The 27,096-nt window shown below is 44.1% G+C and overlaps 1 protein-coding gene across 1 annotated transcript in view; it reads right to left on the bottom strand.

Annotated features, from left to right (window-relative positions):
- LOC126259958 (voltage-dependent calcium channel subunit alpha-2/delta-3) overlaps positions 1-27,096 on the bottom strand; it is a 941,077-nt gene that overhangs the window by 662,873 nt on the left and 251,108 nt on the right. The gene's annotated exons all lie outside the window — the stretch shown is intronic.

Consider the following 27,096-nt stretch of genomic DNA (forward strand, 5'->3'; position numbering starts at 1 on the left):
CTTTCATTTTACTCCACTAGGCCCCACTACAACTAGACTGAGCGTTTGCACTGCCATTTTCAGATTTTCTAGCTTCTCTATCACCTTCAAGCTTCTGACATTCTACGCCCCGACGCGTAGAACGTTATCCTTTCGTTGGTTGTTCAATATTTTTCTCGTGGTCACCTACCCCTTGGCAGTCCCCTCCCAGAAATCATAATGGCGTTTTATTTCAGTATCTTTTGCCAATGGAGAGATCATCTGTGGATAGACGTTTTGTGTTTTTAATGCAGTGGTTTCCATTGCCTTCTGCATCCTCATGCCGTTGATTCATTGCTGACTCTTCCACTTTTACGGGCAGTTTCCCACCCCAAGGACAAGAGAGTACCCCGAACCTATGTCTGCTCCTCCGCCCTCTTGGACAAGAGAATGAGGGTGACTTCTTGTGCCACAAGTCTTCGGTCGTCAGTACTGATTATTAATCAAAATTTTAGCGGCGGCTGGTTTCGAACCCGGGATCGAGGTCGTTTTGATTAGTTATCAGAGACACTACACCCTAGACCACGGTTGGACCCCATGTAATACGTATAAGGAATGAAAGAATAAGAGAAGATCAAGACGGGGTTATAAAGGAATGCAGTCTTTCTCCACTTCTGTTAAATCTGTCATCGAAGAAACAATGACGGAAACAAAAGGTAGGTTTATGGGTGGAATAAAAATTGAAGGTGAAAGAATATCAATGATAAGATTTTCTGATGACATTGCTATCCTCAGTCAAAGAGAGGAAGGATTGCAGGAGATACTGAATGGAATGAACAGTCTACTGAGACAGAATATGTACTGAGAGTAAACCAAAGAAAGGCGAAAGTAATGGCGAGTAGCGAAATAGGATTAGCGTCAACTTTGGAGACAACGAAGTAGACGAAATGAAGGGATTCTGCTACCTTGGAAGCAAAATACCAAATGACATAGGAAGCAAGAGGGACATAAAAAGGAGATTGGCACAGATAAAAGGGGCGAACCTGGAAAAAATGTCAACTAGTAACAAACATTGACCTTAATTTGTCGAAGAAATTTCTGAAAATGTACATTTGGAGAGCGGTATTCTACGTATGTTGGTGTATCATGGACGGTGGAGAAATAGGAAAATAAGTGAAGCGAAACGTTTAGGACGTGGTGGTGCAAAAGGATGCTGAAAATTAGATGAATTTATAAAAGATCCGAATGTTTCTAGTAGAATAAGTGAGGAAAGAAATACGTGGGAAACAATGGCAAGAAGAATATACTGGATGATGGGACCTGTGTTAAGACATCAGGGAATAACTTTCATGGCGTTTGAGGGAGCTGCAGAGAGTAAAACTTTAACAGAAGACGAAGATTGGAATATAATCAACACATGATTGTGGACATTGGATCTAAGTGATTTTCTGAGATGATGAGTTTGGTGCGGCAAAGAAAGTCGGGGTGGGATCATGAAATCACTTAGTTGATTGATGATCCAATGGAAAGAAAAGACAACGACGCTAGTAGTATAATAGCGACGCCAACGGACGATACCGATAAAGGATCGGAGGCGTTTCAGCTCATGAGTGAAGAGCGCAAAGGGCGTGTCACGTGGGCTCAGCTGCTCACCGCAACGGGCTAAGCAATGTTCGAAAGTTTTACAGTCTTTAGGTACACCCTTTAGAAACAATATTTTCATTTCTCCACATAATTTCCATCCCTCTCAACTGCCTTACGCCATCTTGGAACCAGCGCCTGTATACCCGCACGGTAAAATTCTGGACCAACCTGTTGGAGCCACTGTTTGGCAGCGTGCACAAGGGAGTCATCATCTTGTAACCTTGTTCCACAAAGAGAGTCTTTCTGTTTCCCAAAGAGATACTAGTCACATGGAGCCAGGTCAGGACTGTAAGGCGGGTGTTTCAGTGTTGTCCATCCGAGTTTTGTGATCACTTCCATGGTTTTTTGACTGACATGTGGTCGTGCATTGTCGTGCAACAGCAAAACATCCTGCTTTTGCCGATGTGGTCGAACACGACTCAGTCGAGCTTGAAGTTTCTTCAGTGTCGTCACATATGCATCAGTATTTATGGTGGTTCCACTTGGCATGATGTCCATAAGCAAGAGTTCTTCGGAGTCGAAAAACACCGTAGCCATAACTTTTCCAGCAGAAGGTGTGGTTTTGAATTATTTTTTCTTGGGTGAATTTGCATGATGCCATTCCCTTGATCGCCTCTTCGTCTCTGGTGAAAAATGATGGCCATATTTCATCACCTGTCACAATTCTTCCAAGAAATTCATCTCCACCATTCTCGTACTGTTCCAAAAGTTCTCTACATTCCGTTTTTCTTGTTTCTTTGTGAGCCACTGTCAACATCCTGGGAACCCACCTTGCATAAACCTTTTTTAGCGCCAACACTTTCAGTATTCTGCAAACACTTCCTTCCCCTATCCCACCGTAGCGTGACAATTCGTTCACAGTGATGCGTCTGTCAGCAGTCGCCAATTCGTTAACTCTCTGCACATTGTCTGGAGTGTGTGCAGTACGAGGCCTGCCGCTGCGAGGACAATCCTCAATATTGCCGTGCCCGCTTTCATCATGTAACCTGCTTGCCCACCGACTAACTGTACTGCGATCGACACCAACATCTCCATACGCCTTTTTCGACCTCTTGTGGATGTTTCCCACTGTCTCGTTTTCACAGTACGGGAATTCTATGACAGTAAGTTGCTTACGACGAACGTCAAGTGTAGTAGCCATCTTGAAGACATGCTGTGACGGCGCCACTCACGCGAACAGGTTGAACTATGTTTGAAAACAAGCGGGAAAGATGTATCTACATACTGTAAAACTTTCACACATGCAGAATGAAAACGGTATTTTTACAAAAATAGTGTGCATTTCTTTTCGAGTGACCCTCGTAGTACTTCCCGCGAGTAACTATCCGACTAGCTACTTTACGGAACCTGACCGTGCTGTGGATTTAAACATTGTGGCTTTCTTTATTCTGTGTTCCACTCATGCCTAACTTCACTTTGTTTAAGATTACGCGTCCGTATCTGGAGGGAAGACAGGAATAAAACTGATGAAATGGCTCAGAGCACTATGGGACTTTACATCTGAGGTCATCAGTTCCCTAGAACGTAGAACTACTTAAATCTAACTAACCTACGGACATCACACACATCCATGCCCGAGGCAGGATTCGAACCTGCGACCATAGCGGTCGCGCGACTCCAGACTGAAGCGCCTAGAACCGCTCGGCCTCTCCGGCCGGCAAAACTGATGATCTGAGATTGATGTGGTGATGTGAGAGACCAAAATCTTTTTAATGGTGTTTTTTTCTGAATCAGGGGTGTGAATGCATATGGGATCGGAGAGGAAGTGGTAAGACAAAGGTCTTGGGACGAGTAGCGGAAAGGGTCTATAGATGGGAAATACAAGAGGCTGGTACGATAGCAGATATGCAGAAGAGTGGATTGGAAGCCTCAGAGCTAAAGGAAGAGTTAGGTTAGGTTATTGTTGATAGTTTGGGTATGTCTGAGGAATAATGTCATGGCCTGGGAGGAAACAGATTGGAAATGTTTTAGGAAAAGAAAGCCCAGAAGGTGTTAGATACAGTTCCGCACTGTGGCCTAATGGATAAAATATAAGGGCAGAGGGATATCAGACCAGTTATATTGCTGGACTGAATAGTTCCTAGAAAACAGAACACCGCATGACTTTCTTAGTGGAGGGGCATTTTTAGATGGAGAAGTTATATCTGGTGTTTCCCAAAGGAGTTTTACAAGAGCATTACTTTTCACTTAGTGGATAACGTAGGAAGTTGCATTAAATTTTTCGCGGGTAATGATGTTATATACAGAGAAAATTGTAGCGAAATGTAGGGGGACCTGCGGAGGATCGAGGCTTGGTGCAGGGATAGGCAGTTGACGTTGAACGTAAATAAATGCACCGTACTGCGCTTAAGTAAGTAGAAAGACCCACTGTTGCACTATTGTAGAACAATTGCTGGAAGCAGTCACATCCATTTAATATCTGGGAGTATGCGTACGGAGCGATTTAAGCTCAAACGACAACATAAAACTAAGAGCAAATAAGGAACTGCCAGACAGAATCATCGGAAGAATCCTCAGGAAATGGTGGTTCGTCCGCAAGGAGGTAGCTTACAAAACCCTCGTTCAATTTGTACTTGAATATTCCTCGCCTCCTAGGGTCCGTACAAGATATGATTGACAGACGAAGTAGGGAACATCCAAAGAGAACAGTCATTTAGTAAGCGCGACAAAAGATGCTCTTCGAAGACACTACGAGAGAGTTGTTGTGCATCACAGTGACGTTTACTATTAAAATTCGCAAGCGTACGTTCCTAGAAGAGGCATCCGATATATTGTTTCCTCCTGCGTATACCTCACGAAAAGAACACACGTGGAGAATTAGAGAAATTCGAACTTACACTGAGGCTTACCAAACAGTTGTTGTTGTTGTGGTCTTCAGTCCTGAGACTGGTTTGATGCAACTCTCCATGCTACTCTATCCTGTGCAAGCTTCTTCATCTCCTAATACCTACTGCACCCTACATCCTTCTGAATCTGCTTAGTGTATTCATCTCTTGGTCTCCCTCTACGATTTTTACCCTCCACGCTGCCCTCCAGTACCAAATTGGTGATCCCTTGATGCCTCAGAACATGTCCTACCAACCGATCCCTTCTTCTAGTCAAGTTGTACCACAAATTCCTCTTCTCCACAATTCTATTCAATACCTCCTCATTAGTTATGTGATCTACCCATCTAATCTTCAGCATTCTTCTGTAGCACCACATTTCGAAAGCTTCTATTCTCTTCTTGTCTAGACTATGTATCGTCCATGTTTAACTTCCATACATGGCTACACTCCATACAAATACTTCCAGAAACGACTTCCTAACACTTAAATCAATACTCGATGTTAACAAATTTCTCTTCTTCAGAAACGCTTTCCTTCCCATTGCCAGTCTACATTTTATATCCTCTCTACTTCGACCATCATCAATTATTTTACTCCCCAAATAGCAAAATTCCTTTACTACTTTAAGTGTCTCATTTCCTAATCTAATTCCCTCAGCATCAACCGACTTAATTCGACTACATTCCATTATCCTCGTTTTGCTTTTGTTGATGTTCATCTTATATCCTCCATTCAAGATACCATCCAGTCCGTTCAACTGCTCTTCCAAGTCCTTTGCTGTCTCTGACGGAATGACAATGTCATCGGCGAACCTCAAAGTTTTTATTTCTTCTCCATGGATTTTAATACCTACTCCGAACTTTTCTTTTGTTTCCTTTATTGCTTCCTCAATATACAGATTGAATAGCATCGGGGAGAGGCTACAACCTGTCTCACTCCCTTCCCATTCACTGCTTCCCTTTCATGTCCCTCGACTCTTATAACTGCCATCTGGTTTCTGTACAAATTGTAAATAGCCTTTCGCTCCCTGTATTTTACCCTTGCCACCTTCAGAATTTCAAAGAGAGTGTTCCAGTCAACATTGTCAAAAGCTTTCTCAAAGTCTACAAATGCTAGAAACGTAGGTTTGCCTTTCCTTAATCTAGCTTCTAAGATAAGTCGTAAGGTCAGTATTGCCTCACGTGTTCCAACATTTCTACGGAATCCAAACTGATCTTCCCCCAGGTCGGCTTCTACCAGTTTTTCCATTCGTCTGTAAAGAATTCGCGTTAGTATTTTGCAGCTGTGGCTTATTAAACTGATTGTTCGGTAATTTTCACATCTGTCAGCACCTGCTTTCTTTGGGATTGGAATTATTATATTCTTCTTGAAGTCTGAGGGTATTTCGCCTGTCTCATACATCTTCCTCACCAGATGGTAGAGTTTCGTCAGGACTGGCTCTCCCAAGGCTGTCAGTAGTTGTAATGGAATGTTGTCTACTCCCGGGGCCTTGTTTCGACTCAGGTCTTTCAGTGCTCTGTCAAACTCTTCACGCAGTATCGTATCTCCCATTTCATCTTCATCTACATTCTCTTCCATTTCCATAATATTGCCCTCAAGTACATCGCCCTTGTATAGACCCTCTATATACTCCTTCCATCTTTCTGCTTTCCCTTCTTTGATTAGAACTGGGTTTCCATCTGAGCTCTTGATATTCATACAAGTGGTTCTCTTTTCTCCAAAGGGCTCTTTAATTTTCCTGTAGGCAGTATCTATCTTACCGCTCGTGAGATAAGCCACTACATCCTTACATTTGTCGTCTAGCTATCCCTGCTTAGCCATTTTGCACTTCCTGTCGATCTCATTTTTGAGACGTTTGTATTCCTTTACGCGTGCTTCACTTACTGCATTTTTGTATTTTCTCCTTTCATCAATTAAATTCAGTAACTCTTCTGTTACCTAAGGATTTCTACTAGCCCTCGTCTTTTAACCTACTTGATCCTCTGCTGCCTTCACTACTTCATTCCTCAAAGCAACCCATTCTTCTTCTACTGTATTTCTTTCCCCCATTCCTGTCAATTGTTCCCTTATGCTCTCCCTGAATCTCTGTACAACATCTGGTTCCGTCAGTTTATCCAGGTCCCATCTCCTTAAATTCCCACCTTTAAGCAGTTTCTTCAGTTCTAATCTACAATTCATAACCAATAGAGTGTGGTCGGAGTCCACATCTGCCCCTGGAAATGTTTTACAATTTAAAATCTGGTTCCTAAATCTCTGTCTTACTATTATATAATCTGTCTGAAAGCTTTTAGTATCTCCATGGTTCTTCCATGTATACAACCTTCTTTCATGATTATTGAACCAAGTGTTAGCTATGATTAAGTTATGCTCTGTGCAAAATTCTACCAGGCGGCTTCCTCTTTTATTTCTTACCCCGATTCCATATTCACCTACTAGGTTTTCTTCTCTTCCTTTTCCTACTGCCGAATTCCAGTCACCCATGACTATTAAATTTTCGTCTCCTTCAATTTCTTCGTCATCTGCAGAGCTAGTTAGCATATAAACTTGTACTACTGTGGTAGGCGTGGGCTTCGTGTCTATACATGCAGTAAGTGAAGCACGCGAAAAGGAATACAAACGTCTCAAAAATGAGATTGACAGGAAGTGCAAAATGGCTAAGCAGGGATAGCTAGACGACAAATGTAAGGATGTAGCGGCTTACCTCACGAGCGTTAAGATAGATACTGCCTACAGGAAAATTAAAGAGCCCTTTGGAGAAAAGAGAACCACTTGTATGAATATCAAGAGCTCAGATGGAAACCCAGTTCTAATCAAAGAAGGGAAAGCAGATAGGTGGAAGGAGTATATAGAGGGTCTATACAAGGGCGATGTACTTGAGGACAATATTATGGAAATGGAAGAGGATGTAGATGAAGGTGAAATGGGATATATGATACTGCGTGAAGAGTTTGACAGAAAACTGAGAGACCTGAGTCGAAACAAGGCCTCGGGAGTAGACAACATTCCATTACAACTACTGACAGCCTTGTGAGAGCCAGTCCTGACAAAACGTCTACCATCTGGTGAGCAAGATATATGAGACAGGCGACATACCCTCAGACTTCAAGAAGAATATAATAATTCCAATCCCAAAGAAAGCAGGTGTTGACAGATGTGAAAATTACCGAACTATCAGTTTAATAAGTCACAGCTGCAAAATACTAACGCGAATTCTTTAGAGACGAATGGAAAAACTAGTAGAAGCCGACCTCGGGGAAGATCAGTTTGGATTCCGTAGAAATATAGGAACACGTGAGGCAATATTGACCCTACGACTTATCTTAGAAGCTAGATTAAGGAAAGGCAAACCTACGTTTCTAGCATTTGTAGACTTAGAGAAAGCTTTTGACAATGTTGAGTGGAATACTCTCTTTCAAATTCTGATGGTGGCAGGGGTGAAATACAGGGAGCGAAAGGCTATCTACAATTTGTACAGAAACCAGATGGCAGTTATAAGAGTCGAGGGTCATGAAAGAGAAGCAGTGGTTGAAGGTGGCAGGGGTGAAATACAGGGAGCGAAAGGCTATCTACAATTTGTACAGAAACCAGATGGCAGTTATAAGAGTCGAGGGTCATGAAAGAGAAGCAGTGGTTGAAGGTGGCAGGGGTGAAATACAGGGAGCGAAAGGCTATCTACAATTTGTACAGAAACCAGATGGCAGTTATAAGAGTCGAGGGTCATGAAAGAGAAGCAGTGGTTGTGAAGGGAGTGAGACAGGGTTGTAGCCTATCCTCGATGTTATTCAATCTGTATATTGTGCAAGCAATAGAGGAAACAAAAGAAAAATTCGGAGTAGGTATTAAAATCCATGGAGAAGAAATAAAAACGTTGAGGTTTGCCGATGACATTGTAATTCTGTCAGAGACAGCAAAGGACTTGGAAGAGCAGTTGAACGGAATGGATAGTGTCTTGAAAGGAGGATATAAGATGAACATCAGCAAAAGTAAAACGAGGATAATGGAATGTAGTCGAATTATGTTGGGTGATGCTGAGGGAATTAGATTAGGAAATGAGACACGTAAAGTAGTAAAGGAGTTTTGCTATTTGGGGAACAAAATAACTGATGATGGTCGAAGTGGAGAGGATATAAAATGTAGACTGGCAATTGGAAGGAAAGCGTTTCTGAAGAAGAGAAATTTGTTAACATCGAGTATAGATGTAAATGTCAGGAAGTCGTTTTTGGAAGTATTTGTGTGGAGTGTAGCCATGTATGGAAGTTAAACATGGACGATAAATGGTTTGGACAAGAAGAGAATAGAAGCTTTTGAAATGTGGTGCTACAGAAGAATGCTGAAGATTAGATGGGTAGATCACATAACTAATGAGAAGGTATTGAATAGGATTGGGGAGAAGAGAAATTTGTGGCACAACTTCACTAGTAGAAGGAATCGGTTGGTAGTACATGTTCTGAGGCATCAAGGGATCACCAGTTTAGTATTGGAGGGCAGCGTGGAGGGTAAAAATCGTAGAGGGAGACCTAGAGATGAATACACTAAGCGGATTCAGAAGGATTTAGGTTTCAGTTGTTACTGGGAGATGAAGCAGCTTGCACGGGATAGAGTAGCATGGAGAGCTGCATCAAACCAGACTGAAGACCACAACAACAACATGCTGGTTTAGTAGCTTACCCGCACTCTTATTTTTTATTCATTATTAAACCTACTCCTGCATTACCCCTACAGTTACCAAACAGTTACAGTGGGCAATTAGCTACTGGAACAGAAAAAGAGTAGTGATACATAAAGTACCCTCCACCACACACCATATAGTTCCTTGCAGAATAAAGGTGGGGGATGCGAGTAAGGGTATGGGTTTAAATTTGTCGGGAGACATAGGCCTTGCCTAGAGAATGGGAGAAAGCTTGTTACAGTATTGACAGGAATACAATATTGGTAACTCTGAAGATAGCAGGGATAAAATACAGGAATCTAAAGGCTATATGCAGTTCGTACAGAAACCAGACTGCAGTAGTTGAGAAGGGAGCGAAACAGGATTGTAGCCTATCCCAGATGTTATTCAGTGTGTAAACTGAGCAAGTAGTAAAGCACAACAAAGAAAAATTTGGAGAAGGTATGGAAGTTCCGGGAGAAGAAGCAAAAAATTGAGGTTTACTGATAACATTGTAATTCTGTCAGAGTAAGGAAACGACTTGGAACAACAGTTGAATGGAATGGACAGTGTCTTGCGAGGGGGTTATAAGATGAGCTTCAACAAAATTAAAACAATGTTAGTGGAATGTAGTCGAATTAAATTGATGAATTAGATTAGGAAATGGGGCACTGAAGGTAGTAGAAGGGTTTTTCTATTTGGGCTGCAAAATAACTGTGAGGGCCGAAGTACAGAAAATATAAAATGCAGACTGCCTATTGCAAGGAAACCATTTCTGAATACGAGAAAATTGGAATGAAAATTTAAATGTTAGGACGTCTTTTCTGAAGATATTTAGCTGGAGTGTAGTTTTGCGAGGAAGTGATGCGTGGACGATAAGCATGTCTTAGAAGAGAAAGAGTAGAAGCATTTGAAATGTGGTGCTATAGACTAATTCTAAAGGCTAGATGGGTAGATCAACTAATGAAGAGACGCTGACGAGAACTGGAGAAAGAGAAATTTATGTCACAGCTTGACTGAGTGAAGAGGTAGGACACATTCTGAGACATCAAGGAATTGTTAATTTGTATTGGAGGAAAGCGTGGAAGGTAAAAGTTATACGCTTAGGGAGGTCAAGGTATGAATACAGTAAGCAGTCTGAAATTGCTGTTAAGCGGTTGCACAACAACATGGAATCGCAGCAACAAACGCGTGCTTGAATATACAGGGTGTTACAAAAAGGTACGGCCAACCTTTCAGGAAACATTCCTCACCCACAAAGAAAGAAAATATGTTATGTGGACATGTGTCCGGGAACGCTTACTTTCCATGTTAGAGCTCATTTTATTACTTCTCTTCAAATCACATTAATCATGGAATGGAAACACACAGCAACAGAACGTACCAGCTTGACTTCAAACACTTTGTTACAGGAAATGTTCAAAATGTCCTCCGTTAGTGAGGATACAAGCATCCACCCTCCGTCGCATGGAATCCCTGATGCGCTGATGCAGCCCTGGAGAATGGCGTATTGTATCACAGCCGTCCACAATACGGGCACGAAGAGTCTCTACATTTGGTACCGGGTTGCGTAGACAAGAGCTTTCAAATGCCCCCATAAATGAAAGTCAAGAGGGTTGAGGTCAGGAGAGCGTGGAGGCCATGGAATTGGTCCGCCTCTACCAATCCATCGGTCACCAAATCTGTCGTTGAGAAGCGTACGAACACTTCGACTGAAATGTGCAGGAGCTCCACCGTGCATGAACCACATGTTGTGTCGTACTTGTAAAGGCACATGTTCTAGCAGCACAGGTAGAGTATCCCGTATGAAATCATGTTAACGTGCTCCATTGAGAGTAGGTGGAAGAGCATACTGACGAAACTAAAATGAGCTCTAACATGGAAATTAAGCATTTCCGGACACATGCCCGCATAACATCTTTTCTTTATTTGTGTGTGAGTAATGTTTCCTCAAAGTTTGGCCGTACCTTTTTGTAACACCCTGTAAGTGTAGATACCAGCCAAGCCTGCAAAATGGCTCTGAGCACTATGGGACTTAACTTCTGAGGTCATCAGTCCCCTAGAACTTAGAACTACTTAAACTTAACTAACCTAAGGACATCACACACATCCATGCCCGAGGCAGGATTAGAACCTACGACCATAGCGGTCGCGCGGTTCCAGACTGAAGCACCTAGAACCGCTCGGCCACCACGGCCGGCCCAAGCCTACAGGTTCCGCTGTTGTCCACGAACAGCAGCCGTGCAACGTAGTCGATAGGTTTCAAGTGTCAATCGTGGTCAGAATACGGTTCTGTGTAGTTGTAAGTGCATTATGTCACGGCTAAGTGAATTCGAACGTGGGCAAATTGTTGGTGCCAGTATTGTGGTTCCTCCCGTAACCAAGGCAGCCAAAGTGTATGGTGTTATGGTGTATCCAGAAGCACGATATCGAAGGTTTACATCGCAAATTGGGAAAGTGGAAAATCATCTTCCACTGTCGCAACGCGGACGATAATGAGTGTTGAGTGATCGTGACAGGCGGTCATTGAAGATGACTGTGACGAAACATAAGAGCGCGGCAGCTGTAAAAGCCACTGCTGAACTCAATGTCGCACTTGCGAACCCTGTCAGCATCAAAACAACACGACAGGTTCCGCAGAAGCAATGAACAGCATAGCGAGCTGACAGTCCAGAACCACTCGTCAGTGATGTAAATGGCCGTAACACGGAAGCGTGGTGCCGAACTCATAAAACCTGGACTATGGAGCAATGGAAGAAAGCCGTTTCTTCGGATGAGTCATGTTTCACACTGTTTACGACTTCTGGCCGAGTTTACTTCCCGCAAGTGACACGTGGTGGGAGTTCACTGATGATTTAGACAGCCTTAGCGTAGTATTTCATGGGCCCTATAGTTACTCTGCAAGGTCATTTTACTTCCAAGGATTATGTGAGCATTTTGGCTTATCAGGCTCATCCCATGGTACAATGTTTGTTATCCAATGGAGATGCAGTGTTCCAAGACGACAATACCCACGTTCACGCACCTCGCATCTACCAGAACTGGATTTGTCAGCGCGAGGGTGAATTGTGGAATTTAGCCTGTTACCACATTTAATACATCTCAATATCTGTTGTCTACTTCGGAGAGCAGAAGTGACCGCTCTCCATCTAAGTCATCGTTACTTGAACTTACCTGCATTTCGTAGGGATAATTGTGTAAGATTCCCTTGAAAGACATACAAGACAGGTATTAACCATTCTGAGACGTCTGGAAACTGTTTTTCATGCCAATGGTTATCCTACACCGTATAACACCGAAGCGCCAAAGAAACTGGTAATAGACATGCGAATTCAAGTACAAAGATATATAAACAGAGTACGGCGCTGCGGTCGGCAACTCCAGTATAAGACAACAAGTGTCTGGCACAGTTTTTAGGTCGGTTACTGCTGCTACAATGGCAGGTTGTCAATATTTAAGTGAGTTTGAACGTTGTGTTATAGTCGGCGCATGAACGATGGGCCTACCATCTCCGAGGTGGCGATGAAGTGGAGATTTTCCCGTACAACCGTTTCACGAGTGTACCGCGAATACCAGAAATCCGGTAAAACATCAAATCTCCGACATCGCTGCGGCCGGAAGAGGATCCTGCAAGATAGGGACCAACGACGACTGAAGAGAACCGTTCAACGTAACGGAAGTGAAACCCTTTGGCAAATTGCTGCCGATTTCAATGCCAGTGTCAGCTTGCGAACCATTCAACGAAACATCGTCTATATGGCCTTTCGGAACCGAAGTACCACTCGTGTACCCTTGATGACGTCATGATACAAAGCTTTACGCCCCGACTGTGCCCGTGAACAGCGACTTTGGACTGTTGATGACTGGAAACATGTTGCCTGGTCGGACGAGTCTCGTTTCAAATTGTATCGATACGATGGACGTGTACGGATTTGGAGGCAACCCCATGAATCCATGGACCCTGCATGTCAGCAGGGGACTGTTCAAGCTCGTGGAGGCCCTTTAATGGTATGGGTCGTGTGCTGTCGGTGTGCTATGGGACCCCTGATACTTCTAGATAAGACAGGTGACACGTACGTAAGCATCGTGTCTGATCACCTGCATCCATTCATGTCCATTGTGCATTCCGATGGACTTGGACAGTTCCAGAAGGACAATGCGACAATCTCACGTCCAGAATTTCTACAGAGTGACTCCCGGAACACTCTTCTGTGTTTAAACACTTCCGCTGGCCACCAAACTCCCCAAACATGAACATTACTGAGCATATCCGGAATGCCTTGCGACGAGCTATTCAGAAGAGATCTCCACCCCTTCGTACTGTTACGGATTTATGGACAGCCCTCCAGGATTCATGGTGTCAGTTCCCTCCAACACTACTTCAGACATTAGTCGAGTCCATGTCACGTCTTGTTGCGGCACTTCTGCGATCTCGTGGGGGCCCTACACGATATTCTTTGGCTCCTGCGTGTAGGTGTGGTAACGGCTTTGTTTTTGGTGTTTCCATATCTTTGTCCACTCCCTGTATATTGCAGAGGTTATTCGGAGGTAAAGAGGCTGGCACGTGATACAGAGTAGTGTGGGAGGGTCGAACAAACTAGTTTTTAGACAGAAGATCACAACAACAACGACAGCAACAACAAAGGATTGAGAAAAGGGCACAGGTCATCCCAGTTTTCAAGAAGAGACGTCGAACAGATGTGCAGAACTATAGACCCATATCTCTAACGTCGATCAGTTGTAGATTTTTGGAACACTTATTATCTTCGAGTATAATTTTTCCTGAGACTAGAAAGCTACTCTGTAGGAATCAGCATGGGTTTCGAAGAAGGCGATCGTGTGAAACCCAGCTCGCGCTATTCGTCCGCGAGACTCAGAGGGCCATAGACACGGGTTCCCAGGTAGATGCCGTGTTTCTTGACTTCCGCAAGGCCTTTGATACGGTTCCCGACAGTCGTTTAATGAACAAAATAAGAGCATATGGACTATCAGACGAGTTGTGTGATTGGATTGCAGAGTTCCTAGATAACAGAACGGAGCATGTCATTCTCAGTGGAGAGAAGTCTTCCGAAGTAAGAGTGATTTCACGTGTACCGCAGGGGAGTGTCGTAGGACCGTTGGTATTCACAATATACATAAATGACCATGTGGATAACATCGGAAGTTCACTGAGGCTTTTTGCGGATGATGCTGTAGTATATATAGAGGTTGTAACAATGGAAAATTGTACTGATATGCAGGAGGATCTGCAACGAACTGACGCATGGTGCAGGGAATGGCAATTGAATCTCAATGTAGACAAGTATAATGTGCTGCGAATACATAGAAAGAAAGATCCTTTATCATATAGCTACAATATAGCAGGTCAGCAACTGGAAGCAGTTAAATGTATAAATTATCTAGGAGTAGGCATTAGGAGTGATTTTTAAAAAAATGGTTCAAATCGCTCTGAGCACTATGAGACTTAACTGCTGAGGTCATTAGTCCCCTAGAACTTAGAACTATTTAAACCTAACTAACCTAAGGGCACCACACACATCCATGCCCGAGGCAGGATTCGAACCTGCGACCGTAGGGGTAGCGCGGTTCCAGACTGTAGCGCGTAGAACCGGTCGGCCACACCGACCGGCGGAGTGATTTGAAATGGCATGATCATATAAAGTTGATCGTCGGTATAGCAGATGCCAGACTGAGATTCATTGGAAGAATTCTAAGGAAATGCAATCCGAAAACAAAGGAAGCAAGTTACAGTACACTTGTTCGCCCACTGCTTGAATATTGCTTACCTGTGTGGGATCCGTACCAGGTGGGGTTGATAGAGGAGATAGAGAAGATCCAACGAAGAGCAGCGCGATTCGTTACAGGATCTTTTAGTAATCGCAAAAGCGTTACGGAGATGATAGATAAACTCCAGTGGAACACTCTGCAGGAGAGACGCTCAGTAGCTCGGTACGGGCTTTTGTTGAAGTTTCGAGAACATACCTTCACCGAGGAGTCAAGCAGTATATTGCTCCCTTCTACGTATATCTCGCGAGGAGACCATGAGGATAAAATCAGAGAGATTAGGGCCCACACTGAGGCATACCGACAATCTTTCTTTCCACGAACAATACGAGACTGGAATAGAAGGGAGAACCGATAGAGGTACTCAAAGTACCCTCCGCCACACACCGTCAGGTGGCTTGCGGAGTATGGATGTAGATGTAGATGTAGATGCTGATAACTAGGAAAAGTATTCCCGGTGTAGATGTGGAAAATTAGTATGCTGGTACAGGATACATGTGGGAGAGGGTAAAAGCATACGGATAGCCAGGCGCAATACACGGTGCCTGAGTGTTTGGACCGACAGTGAAATTTGGATGGGTGGGACATCCGTGGAACATTTTCGTAGGTGAGGACGAAATGAATGAGAGTGTTGTAGGTACGCCGTGGGATTTAGCCGCCAGAAATTAAACAAAAGCACTGGCCCGGCACGGCACCTGTCTCGGTGCGCACAACAGAGGCCGTGTAACGAGATTGGGATCGACGTGCGACGAGAGGAAAGGAGTCGGCGTGCGGAGTGGGAGGCGGCGGCAGGGCTGCAGTGGGGGCCGCCTGGGCTGGGCCGGCCGCTCGATGTGCCCCACATCGGGCATCGATCGGCCGGCGGCGGCGGCGGCGGCGGCGGCGGCAGCAGCCAGTGCCCGGGCGCGCCCAAGACGCGGCGCCGCGCTGCTCTGCAGGTAGCGGCTAGCGCCGCCGTCCACCGTCTCCCCACCTCACACACACACACACACACACACACACACACATATATACGAGGGCTATTCCGAAAGTAAGGTCCGATCGGTCACGAAATGGAAACGATTATGAAAATCCGATAAAGCTTTGCACAGATGTGTTGGGTAGTGTCTCTAGTATAACCCCAGTTAGCATCACGTCGCTCTTCTCATTTCTGAGCTCGCAGTGAGTGCGTAAAGATGTCTAGAAAATAGTGTCTGCCGCCAAGTACGGGGGCCTGGTGAGAAATTTCCCCTGAAGCTATGCAGCTAACATTACATAACTGTCGTGCTGTTTCGTCTTCAAGACAATTCTCAGCCGCATTCTGCAGGGGCAATGAAGATGCTCCTGCATCGTTTTCAAATGGAAATGTGAGATTACCCACAATACAGCCCGTAATTGTCTCCCTCTGAGTTTCAGCTCAGGTCACATGAACCGCTGGTTATGAAGACAACATTTCGGCACAAGACAACGAGCCGTAGGCCAGCGTAGAGAATTGGCGGAGAGCACTGGCGGCTGCCTTCTATAGCGAGGGTATGGGAAAGTTGGTACAACGCTACGATACACGTCTAAGTCGGGTCGGCGACTACGGAGATAAGTAGCTGCAAGGTGTATCTAACTGTTGCAAATAAAACATTTTTGATTTTTACCGTGGTTTCCATTTCGCGACCTATCGGACCTTACTTTCGGAATAGCCCTCGTATATATATTTCGTAAACCACATCAAATACTGACGAATCCATTCCACAGACCGAACGTGAGGAGAGGGGCTAGTGTAACTGGTTAACACAAACCACAAAAAAATGCACGGAAGTATGTTTTTTAACACAAACCTACGTTTTTTTAAATGGAACCCCGTTAGTTTTGTTAGCACATCTGAACATATAAACAAATACGTAATGAGTGCCGTTTTTTGCATTGTAAAATGTTAATTACATCCGGAGATATTGTAACCTAAAGTTGACACTTGAGTACCACTCTTCCGCTGTTCGATCGTGTGTATCGGAGAGCACCGAATTACTTAGGGATCCAAAGGGAACGGTGATGGACCTTAGGTACAGAAGAGACTGGAACAGCACATTACGTCCACATGCTAACACCTTTTTATTCGTCTTTTTCACTGACGCACATGTACATTACCATGAGGGGTGAGGTACACGTACACACGTGGTTTCCGTTTTTAATTACGGAGTGGAATAGAGTGTGTCCCGACATGTCAGGCCAATAGATGTTCAATGTGGTGGCCATCATTTGCTGCACACAATTGCAATCTCTGGCGTAATGAATGTCATACATGCCGCAGTACATCTGGTGTAATGCCGCCGCAGGCTACCACAATACGTTGTTTCGTATCCTCTGGGGTTGTAGGTACATCACGGTACACATTCTCCTTCAACGTACCCCACAGAAAGAAGTCCAGAGGTGTAAGATCAGGAGAACGGGCTGGCCAATTTATGCGTCCTCCACGTCCTATGAAACGCCCGTCGAACATCCTGTCAAGGGTCAGCCTAGTGTTAATTGCGGAATGTGCAGATGCACCATCATGCTGATACCACATATGTCGACGCGTTTCCAGTGGGAAATTTTCGAGCAACGTTGGCAGATCATTCTGTAGAAACGCGATGTATGTTGCAGCTGTTTGGGCCCCTGCAATGAAGTGAGGACCAATAAGGTGGTCACCTATGATTCTGCACCATACATTTACAGTGTACGATCGCTGTCGCTCTACCTGTCTGAGCCAGCGAGGATTGTCCACGGACCAGTAATGCATGTTCCGTAGATTCACTGCCCCGTGGCTTGTGAAACCCGCTTCATCGGTAAACAGGTAGAACTGCAACGCATTCTCTGTTAATGCCCATTGACAGAATTGCACTCGATGATTAAAGTCATCACCATGTAGTTGCTGATGTAGCGACAAATGAAACGGGTGAAAGCGGTGACGATGCAGTATGCGCATGACACTACTTTGACTCAGTCCACCGACTCTCGCAATGTCCCGTGTACTCATGTGTGGGTTCATGGTAACAGCAGCTAACACACCAACTGCACCCGCTTCTCCTGTGACGGGCCTGTTACGGACCCGTTTGCGTGCTACGACCATACCTGTTGCATAGAGTTGGCGGTAGATATTTTGCAATGTGCGGCACGTTGGATGCTGTCTGTCCGGGTACCGTTCTACATACACCCTGCAGGCTTCAGCTGCATTTCGTCGACACTCGCCATAGATGAGTATCATCTCCGCCTTTTCAGAGTTCGAACACACCATGGTCACAGTTCCTACAACACTACACTATCACAGACGTCTGGTAACACGGTGTACTACAGTTGGTCTGCGTGCGGAGACGAATGCAGAATAACAATAGCAGCAAGCGCTACATGCGGACACTGCGACAGCTAGGCAAAACCACAACAGTGTACTACAGCCACACTCGTAAACACGGTCGTCATCGTAAACATGTCCCTGCAGATGCTGCTCGCCGACCGTGGCCCGTGTTTGTTACAACACGCAACTGAACGTCGGAGGTTTCAAGCGTCAACTTTAGGTTACAATATCTCCGGATGTAATTAACATTTTACAATGCAACAAACGGCATTCATTACGTATTTGTTTATATGTTCAGATGTTCTAACAAAACTAACGTGGTTCCATTTTTAAAAAAACGTAGGTTTGTGTTAAAAAACGTACTTCCGTGCATTCTTGTATGGTTTCTATTAAACAATTACACTAGCCCCTCTCCTCACGTTCGTCAGTATTTGATGTGGTTTACGAAATATATCCAGCGGTAACATTAGGTGACTCACCCTGTATATATATAAGCTCATGGGAGTGACCTTTGTCAGTTTCCCAAGGATGGTACCCCTTCTCTTCTTTATCGTCGGGCATTTGCTGCTCTCTGCGCACAAATGAAGGATACCACATTTATTTACACTGATGGCTCAAAAACATCGTTTGGTGTTGGGAGTGCCTATATTGTTGGCGACACCCCAAATCGATTTCGGCTTTCCGACCAGTGTTCGGTTTATACTGCAGAGCCTTACGCTGTTCTCCAGGCTGTCCAATACATCCGTCGCTATCAGCGGATACAGTATGTTATCTGCTCAGACTGTCTCGGCTCTCTCCTCAGTCTCCAAGCTCTCTACCCTGTCCACCCTCTGGTCCACCGGATTCAGGACTGCCTCCACTTGCTCCACTTGAGGGGCGTCTCTGTGGCGTTCCTCTGGATCCCAGGACATGTTGTTATCTGTGGAAATGAGGCGGCCGATATAGCGGCCAAGGCTGCAGTCTCTCTTCTTCGGCCAGCTATTCGCACGATTCCCTTCGCTGATCTACGGAGTGTTTTATGTCGTCGTGTTGCTCTTTTATGGCACGTACATTGGTCGACACTTCCCCATAATAAATTGCGGGACGTGAAAGCTCTTCCCTGTGCTTGGACCTCTTCCTCCCGAACTCATCGTCGGGAGGAGGTCATTTTAACTAGACTCCGAATAGGGCACTGTCTTTTTAGCCATCGATATCTTTTAAGCGGCGATCCTCCCCCACCCTGTCCCCACTGCTCTCAACTGTGGACGGTGAGACACCTTTTACTTGAGTGCCCCTATTTTACTCCGTTACGCGCCCGTCTACAGCTGTCCCCTGATATATCTTTCATTTTAGCAGATGACACGCGATCAGCCGATCGCGTTCTCGAGTTCATTAGTGCCAGTGAGATGACGTCAGTCATTTGAAGCTCGTTTTGGGGACAAACAACCCCCCTTCTATAGTGGTTTTTTAAGCTTTCCTTCTGTTTTTCGTTTCCCCAATTTTTTGAGTTTTGCTCCCATTGCTGCTGGTTTCCAGTTCCGTTTTTTAGCTTTTCCTAAGTCACAGTCCGGGCGCTAATGACCGCAGCAGTTTTGCCCCCTAAAGCAATAAAAAAAGAACAAAAAAAAGCTCATGGGACAAAAATTAGGCACCCCTAAAGAAATCATGACAAGCGTCATTTAATACAGTGTAATTCCGCTCTTGGACTTGATAACCGCCTGGATCCGGTAAGAAAGTGAGTCCACGAGGTTGTGCAGGCACGTCGTATCCAGGTTAAGTCACTCGCCGAGGAACGGATCGCGAAATTCCATCGAATTTCAGGGGATCTGATGTCGGTGTTCCACCCACTGTTCCAAGGTGTTCCACAGGTTTTCTATCGGTCAGGTCAGGTGAGTTTACAAGCCAGTCGAGATGTAATAGGGTAGGGGTGTTCGGAAAACGAGTCATATTCTTCCAACCCGGTGGATTCTGCTGCTATCGTCTTGTAGAATAGGGTATCAACAGCATATTCATTACCCAGATTTTGACTGAAAGGCAATACCTGATAATTGAGAATGTTTAAGGGGGGTAGGACGTCAAACGGGCCGTCTTGGAGCAGGAGAGGCACCACAGGACATTTTAATTTCCACTGTCTACACTTTTACAAATAAATTCATAAAACTTTGTCAGCATGACCAGGAAGGATTCGGGATTCACACTCATAGCAGTGGAAGTTCAAAAACATAACAAAATAAATTCTTTTACATGTGAAATTTCATCGTTTTTTCGCGTACTATTGGCTGCATTTGTTGCTATAGGTACATTTTTCTTCACAAGTAAGAGAGATTCTTTGATGAATTTTGCACAGCATATAAACCATACTTAAAGGTGTATGAAAATCTAGAATTTTACAAATCTATTAAAAACTGTGGTAAAAACTGAAATAATTAACTACAAAATTTGATTTTTTTCTAAACATAAAGTTTAAAACGTAACAGTTCATTCATTTTTTCATAAATTAAAAAGATTCTAGAGTTTCAGACACCTGTAAGTATGGTTTGTATGCTGTGTAAAATTCATCGAACAGTCTCTCTTACTTATGAAGAAAAGTGGACCTATAGCAACAAATGCAGCCAATAGTAAGTGAAAAAATGACGAAATTTCACATATAAAAAATTATTTTGTTATGTTTTTGAACTTCCTCTGCTACGGGTGTGAATCCTGTGAACCCTGAATCCTTCCTGGTCATGGTGACAAAGTTTTATGAATTTACTTGTAAAAGTATAGACAGTGGAAATTAAAATGTCCTGTTGTGCCTCTCCTGCTCCAAGTCGGCCCGTTTGACTTCCTACCCCCCTTAAGTAAACATGTCAGTACAGGTTAGTGGTAACCTCAGAAGGTGGTCGCGATTCATGATAAGAGAAACATGCCCAAGATACTACAGATCAATGAACCTGACACTGCACACATTCAGGATGAAATGCTTCGTCTAACCCTCGGTGCACTCGACGATATATATCATGCAAAAACGTGATTCTTCAGACCACATTTTCTTCAGCCATTCAGCTACGGTCCACTTTCGATCATTTCTATCCCATTCAAGACGAGCAGCTTCATGTGCCTGTGTGAACAATGGCCTCTTGCGAGGTAACAGACTTCAGGTGTTCATTGCACGCATTCCCCGTCGCAGTGTTCTCTCGCTAACAGGCGGGGATGGATTTTCATTCACTGTCGGGTCTGGAAGTGATTCTGATTCACAAGCCGTCGAAGACGCCTCCGGTCCCTAACAGTCTGGATCTTTTTGCGACCACACTTTTGATGTCGTGTTTCATCGCCACGTGTATTACACAGCTGCTTGTAGACCCGGTGAATAGTTCGCCGCGAAACACCAACAAATCCAGTAACTTCACACACCGTATGGTTATGGGCAGTGCCAGACACTATTGCCCCTTCCCGACACTCTGTCACGTCCTTGAATTTACTTATGTTTTCGTACAGTGTCTCATTGACAGCTACTGGTTTTTGCTCACGTACAAGCAGTGCGCGCGCTGTTGAGCACGTGACACGATCGCTGCACCATCTGAAGAGGCTTAAGGATTCATCTGTGCGTCCGCACTGGAGTGACTAATTTTTTATCAGGCGAGCGTATAAAGGGTAGTCATATGAAAAAGAGACAGATGGAAAAATTAAGTGAAATTTTCAAGTGTGTAAAAAGTAATCGCCGCAATACGGTGAGTAAGGACGGTCAGTGGCTTCATGAAAAATGTTTTCAATTGCCTACGGATTGTACCCTGGCGTGTACCTCTTCGTCCGAAGGAAGTCGACTGCCACGACTGCCGTTTTCAGGGCTCCAGAAATACTGAAATCGCATGGGGAGAAATGGACTGTGTGGAGGACGCAAAAGGGGTTCCCAGCGAAGCTTCTAGAGCATGCTCAAAACAGGCTAGCTAACATGTGGGCCAGCACACATCCTCCATAAAGCTGTGACATCTCCCCATGCGATTTCCATATTTTTTTCAAACCTTAAGAAATACATTCGAGGCTGTCGATTTGTTTACGGACGACGAGATGTACGGCTGGATTCAATCATGCTTCCGAAGGTAACCGCAAACCTTTTCCCATGAAGGTACTTGTTTCACAGTGTTGTATTAACAGTTATGGCGATTACTTTTGAAACAATGAACAGTTTACTCACTTTTTACAGATGTCTCGTTTTTATTTGACTGCCATTTACACGCAAAGACTGACAGGGGTGATAGGTCACGTCGTGAAGAACAACTTTTGTCAAAGGGTGATGAGGGTGTTGCTAGGCATCTTTTCACTGAGTTTGCCAGCTCTGACACAACGATATTTCACAGAATTAGAAGGGTCTACTAACCAGGTGTTCTGTAATGCATACTACCAACTCCAGTAAATTGACAGAGTGATTTTCAAGAAGAAACCTTAAGAATGAGCGTTTCTGAGCGGAGAAACTTATTTCAGTAGCGAATCAGGATTGCTGCACAACCCCTTCCACGCTCAATAGATGACTGGGTTATAGGCTACCCACGTTGCCTATGCACACCATATAGTGTCTCGGATCTGTGACTTCTAAGGGGCATTACAGCTAACAAAAGACGCCTAGCGCCATCGGAAAGCGTCAGCCAACACTTTGCCTTTGAGAAAATTTGTTCCAAATGACATAATCTCTCACTCCTAGACGTTTGATGGAAAGATTTTGAAACAGTCCGTACATTCACTAGTGTGTGAAACGGAAGGACGAAAGTAATATTCGCGTATGTTACTGCCAAGTAACATAGGTCGACGAAAATTGGGGTCATACATAGAAAAAACTGCTACAATATAGCAGAGAAGAAACTGAAGGAAATGCTCAATGAGATGAACAGAAATCTCTTATTCAAAGACAATGACTACACTGAAGTAACTGCGATTCACGGTGGTTAAAAATTTGTGGTAAGTTCCTATGGGACCAAACTGCCGGTGTCATGGGCCCCTAGGCTTACACACTATTTAATCTAACTTAAACTAACTTACGCTAAGGACGACACACACACCCATGCCCGAGGGAGGAGCCGCGACAGGGGGAGCCGCGTGAACCGTGGCCAGGTGCCAGAGACCGCGCGGCTACCCCGCGCGATTCATGGTGATCCACTGGACATTACAAAGGGGGGGCATGGTTCTTAATAGAGTGTGCGATCACCACGAACGGCAATGCGTGCTGTGAAATGTGCTTCCACGCCGGCCACAGAGTTTGATAATGTAACAGGCACGGCCACTGAGAGCCAGGACTGGGCTCGGGGCAAGATCTCTAACTAGACACCAACTCCAAATAAAGCAACCCAGTTTTATTGTTTTTTTTTTTAAAGAAGGTTTGACATGATTTAAACTTAATGCAATCCGGGAATATTTGAGATGCACAAAAAATACTCATTCGGATGAAATATAGGATAAGTATAATTCCTTATTAAACGCTGAGCGTATCTTCACAAATGCAACAGGTCCATGGACGACAGTGCATGGTACCAATACTTTCCAAAAAGCCGTGGTGTTTGTCCTGGGTTCAGTTGATCACAGAGATATGGCGTCATCTGTTTTGGATAGCCTTCTGCCTAGCGACCATTTGTATACCTATCTGAAGAATTACCACAGTAACTATCCTACAGTAGAGGGTCAAAATTTAAACATTACACACTTTCTACAACCCAGGCAAATCAAGGAAATCGTTTGGCTCTTTTGACTTAGGTGTGGTCTAGGATAGACCTTAGATAGCTTATTAAAATCGCCATTTCCTAATAAGCGATTTCTCATAAAATCCCGAAAAACCGAGATTTTTGGGTACGAAAAGTACCAGTTGGGGAGTAGGCCACATCTATAATTTCTGTTCATGACAGATCGTCGAAAATTTTACCATATTTTCTTAAGGTGGTATTCTCGGGAAACTTTCTGCAGTCTCATTATCCGTTACCAAAATCCAGAATTTCAAATGTTCGTACTTATCCAGTAAAATATACATTTAATACCCGGCCTAAGGCATAAATGTAGTTTTAACTGACGTTGACACACGGTAAGAGTTCTAGGGTTATGACACACTGTCTCTGTATGCTTAGCACTTCACGCCTAAACAAATATGCCCGATGTGGTGCTGCAATGACAAAAAAAAAAAAAAAACGGCCTAGAAAGAGTCTTAACATACCTAAAAAGAATTTAAATCACTGCCAGAAGTTATGTGTAACTGGGAAGACTGCAGATTCAGTAAAATGTTTCTAACAACCTTTTTACTCTTTTATGATGCAAGTAATTTTCGTCGAGTTGCGATCGATGAGAAAAACGTAAAGCAAACGATTTGTTTTAATCTCATATTATGTTCACTTATTTGTTGTTTATATGTGTCACAGTATACAAAAAAGCACTCCGTCTTCATGCCACGAGTGGCCTACCGGGACCATCCGACCGCCGTGTCATCCTCAGTTGCGGATGCGGATAGGAGGGGCGTGGGGTCAGCACACCGCTCTCCCGGTCGTTATGATGGTATTCTTGACCGAAGCCGCTACTATTCGGTCGAGTAGCTCCTCAATTGGCATCACGAGGCTGAGTGCACCCCGAAAAATGGTAACAGCGCATGGCGGCTGGATGGTCACCCACCCAAGTGCCGGCCACGCTCAACAGCACTTAACTTCGGTGATCTCACGGGAACCGGTACAGTATACAAAGGCGTCAAAGTATATAAATAAACTGAGAATACTTTACTGATCTATAGAAATCGTTTTATATAAGCTGCGTACTGAGAAAGAGAGGAACGAGCGGAAAAGTGCTCCTGGCAGAGCACAAAAGGGCGAATACTTCTCTCTTTAAAAGTCTGACAGAAAAGAGGTACCAGCTGCCTCAATCCTCATTCTGCCTTTCTCACAAAAAATGTTAGCATGCGAACATATTCGCTGCTGAAAGACAGTAGCAGAGAGACAGTGACGGTCGGTGGAAGAGGGAGGAGTCAGTGCCAGTGGTGGGAGGGGGGGGGGGGGGGGAGAAAGAGGAAAACGGAGACTGAACCGAAAATCCAGATTAATGAGAACCGAATAAACGCGATTCGATTGTATCCGAATTAATGGTAGCTGAAATAGCGAATACTTGCGCGGCTAGGTTGGCACGTAGTTGTAACGGATAGTACTGTCCAGATGTTCACACACAGTATAAGAATAAGGAAGACGGCGATTGATTGCTAAGTAGTGGCATAATATACACTGGAGTGCAAAACTTAAGACCGAAAGTTACTGTCGCATGATGTGTCACAAACAAGTAACATTGTTCGATGAAACTTGGACCATACATAGAAAGAACAGCTACAGTATAGGAGCTATTGATTGGAATGAACAACCTAAAGAGTGCAGAATATGGATTGGGAGTAAATAGAAGGAAGACGAAAATAATAAGATGGAGCAGAAATGAGAACAGCGAGAAACTTAACATTAGGTTTGGAGATCACAGAGTAGACGAAGTAAAGGAATTCTGATACCTAGAGTGCAAAATAACCAATGATGGGCGAAGCAAGGAGGGCATAAAAAGCAGACTAGCACTGAGAAAAGGGCATTCCTGGCCAAGAGAAGTCTACTACTTACTATCGAACCTAGGCGTTAATTTAAAGAAGAAATTTCTGACAATGTACATTTGTAGCACAGCATTGTATGCTAGTGAAACATTGACTGTGAGAGAGCCGGAACAGAAGAGAATCGAAGCATTTGACACGCAATGCTACAAAGGATGTTAAAAATTAGGTCGACCGATAATGTAATGAAGGAGGAGGTTCTCTGGTGAATTGGCGAGGAACGGAATATATGGAAAACACTGGCAATAAGAAAGGACAGGATGATGGACATGTCTTAAGACATCAGGGAATAACTTCCATGGTACTAGAGGAAACTGTAGAGGAAGACAGAGATTGGATTACATCCAGCACATAATCAAGGACGAATGTTGAAACTGCTACTCTGAGATGAAAAGGTTGGCACGGGAGAGGAATTCATGATGGACCGTATCAAACCAATCAGAAGGTTGATAACGGAAAGAATAGGTCAAATGAGAGTACCCATGTAATCTGATAATCTACAGACGAACAAAAGAAGATTAACAGCTTATTTCCGAGCATCAGCATGGCCAATGTACGTCTTTCAAGTCATTTAATTTCTTCACTTTTTCGATCCTTCCCGGGTAACTGTATACAAATAGAAGTGTTTCATATTTTGTTTACTTATGAATCCAAATATTTTCTGTATACTCTTTTTTCACGTAAAATCATCTTGTGATGTTATCAGAAGTGCCTTATCTTTGGATGTTGCCAGGAAACCTATCAAATTATAACGACGTTTCACAGTTATTGCCATGTAAATTTGATGGGGAAACATCTTGAACAGCACGTATTCGAATCCATCACAAGATGGTTTTAGTGCAGGATGTCTAAAGAAAATATTGTGCGTTCAAGATTAAATACAAAAGAGAATTATATGCAATTGGCCTGTATTACTCGTAAAACTGTGGTGAGAAGGAAGAGCTGGATTGGTTATGCTGTTGTTGAGATAATGCTCGTAATATAAGTATTATTTTACAAAAGCAGTCCAAGTTTTAGCGTACTGGGGGATCTGAACCCTTGAGAGACTTGAGGCCCCCCCTTGAGACTTGGACCCAAGAGCTTTTGCCTCCCTGCCACCCACCCATCGTCGAGCCCGGTAATAGGGCATACCATTCCTCCAACAGGCCAGTTCACAACTGCTGGATGGTCGCTGGTGCATGTGAAAGTGCTGAAATACATCTCCACAACGCATTGTCTCCACAATACTGGTCGTGTTATCATATGACGAGAGGTGGAAGTACATAATGTACGATGGAACATTATCAAAACATGATCGTTTTGGTAGCTGGGGTGTTACGATGTGGGGAGTCATAACGTTGCGTGGATGTACTCACCTCCAAACCTTTGGATGCAGTAC

This window comes from Schistocerca nitens, chromosome 5 (genome assembly GCF_023898315.1).
Source record: "Schistocerca nitens isolate TAMUIC-IGC-003100 chromosome 5, iqSchNite1.1, whole genome shotgun sequence".
Taxonomy (NCBI): Eukaryota; Metazoa; Arthropoda; class Insecta; order Orthoptera; family Acrididae; genus Schistocerca; species Schistocerca nitens.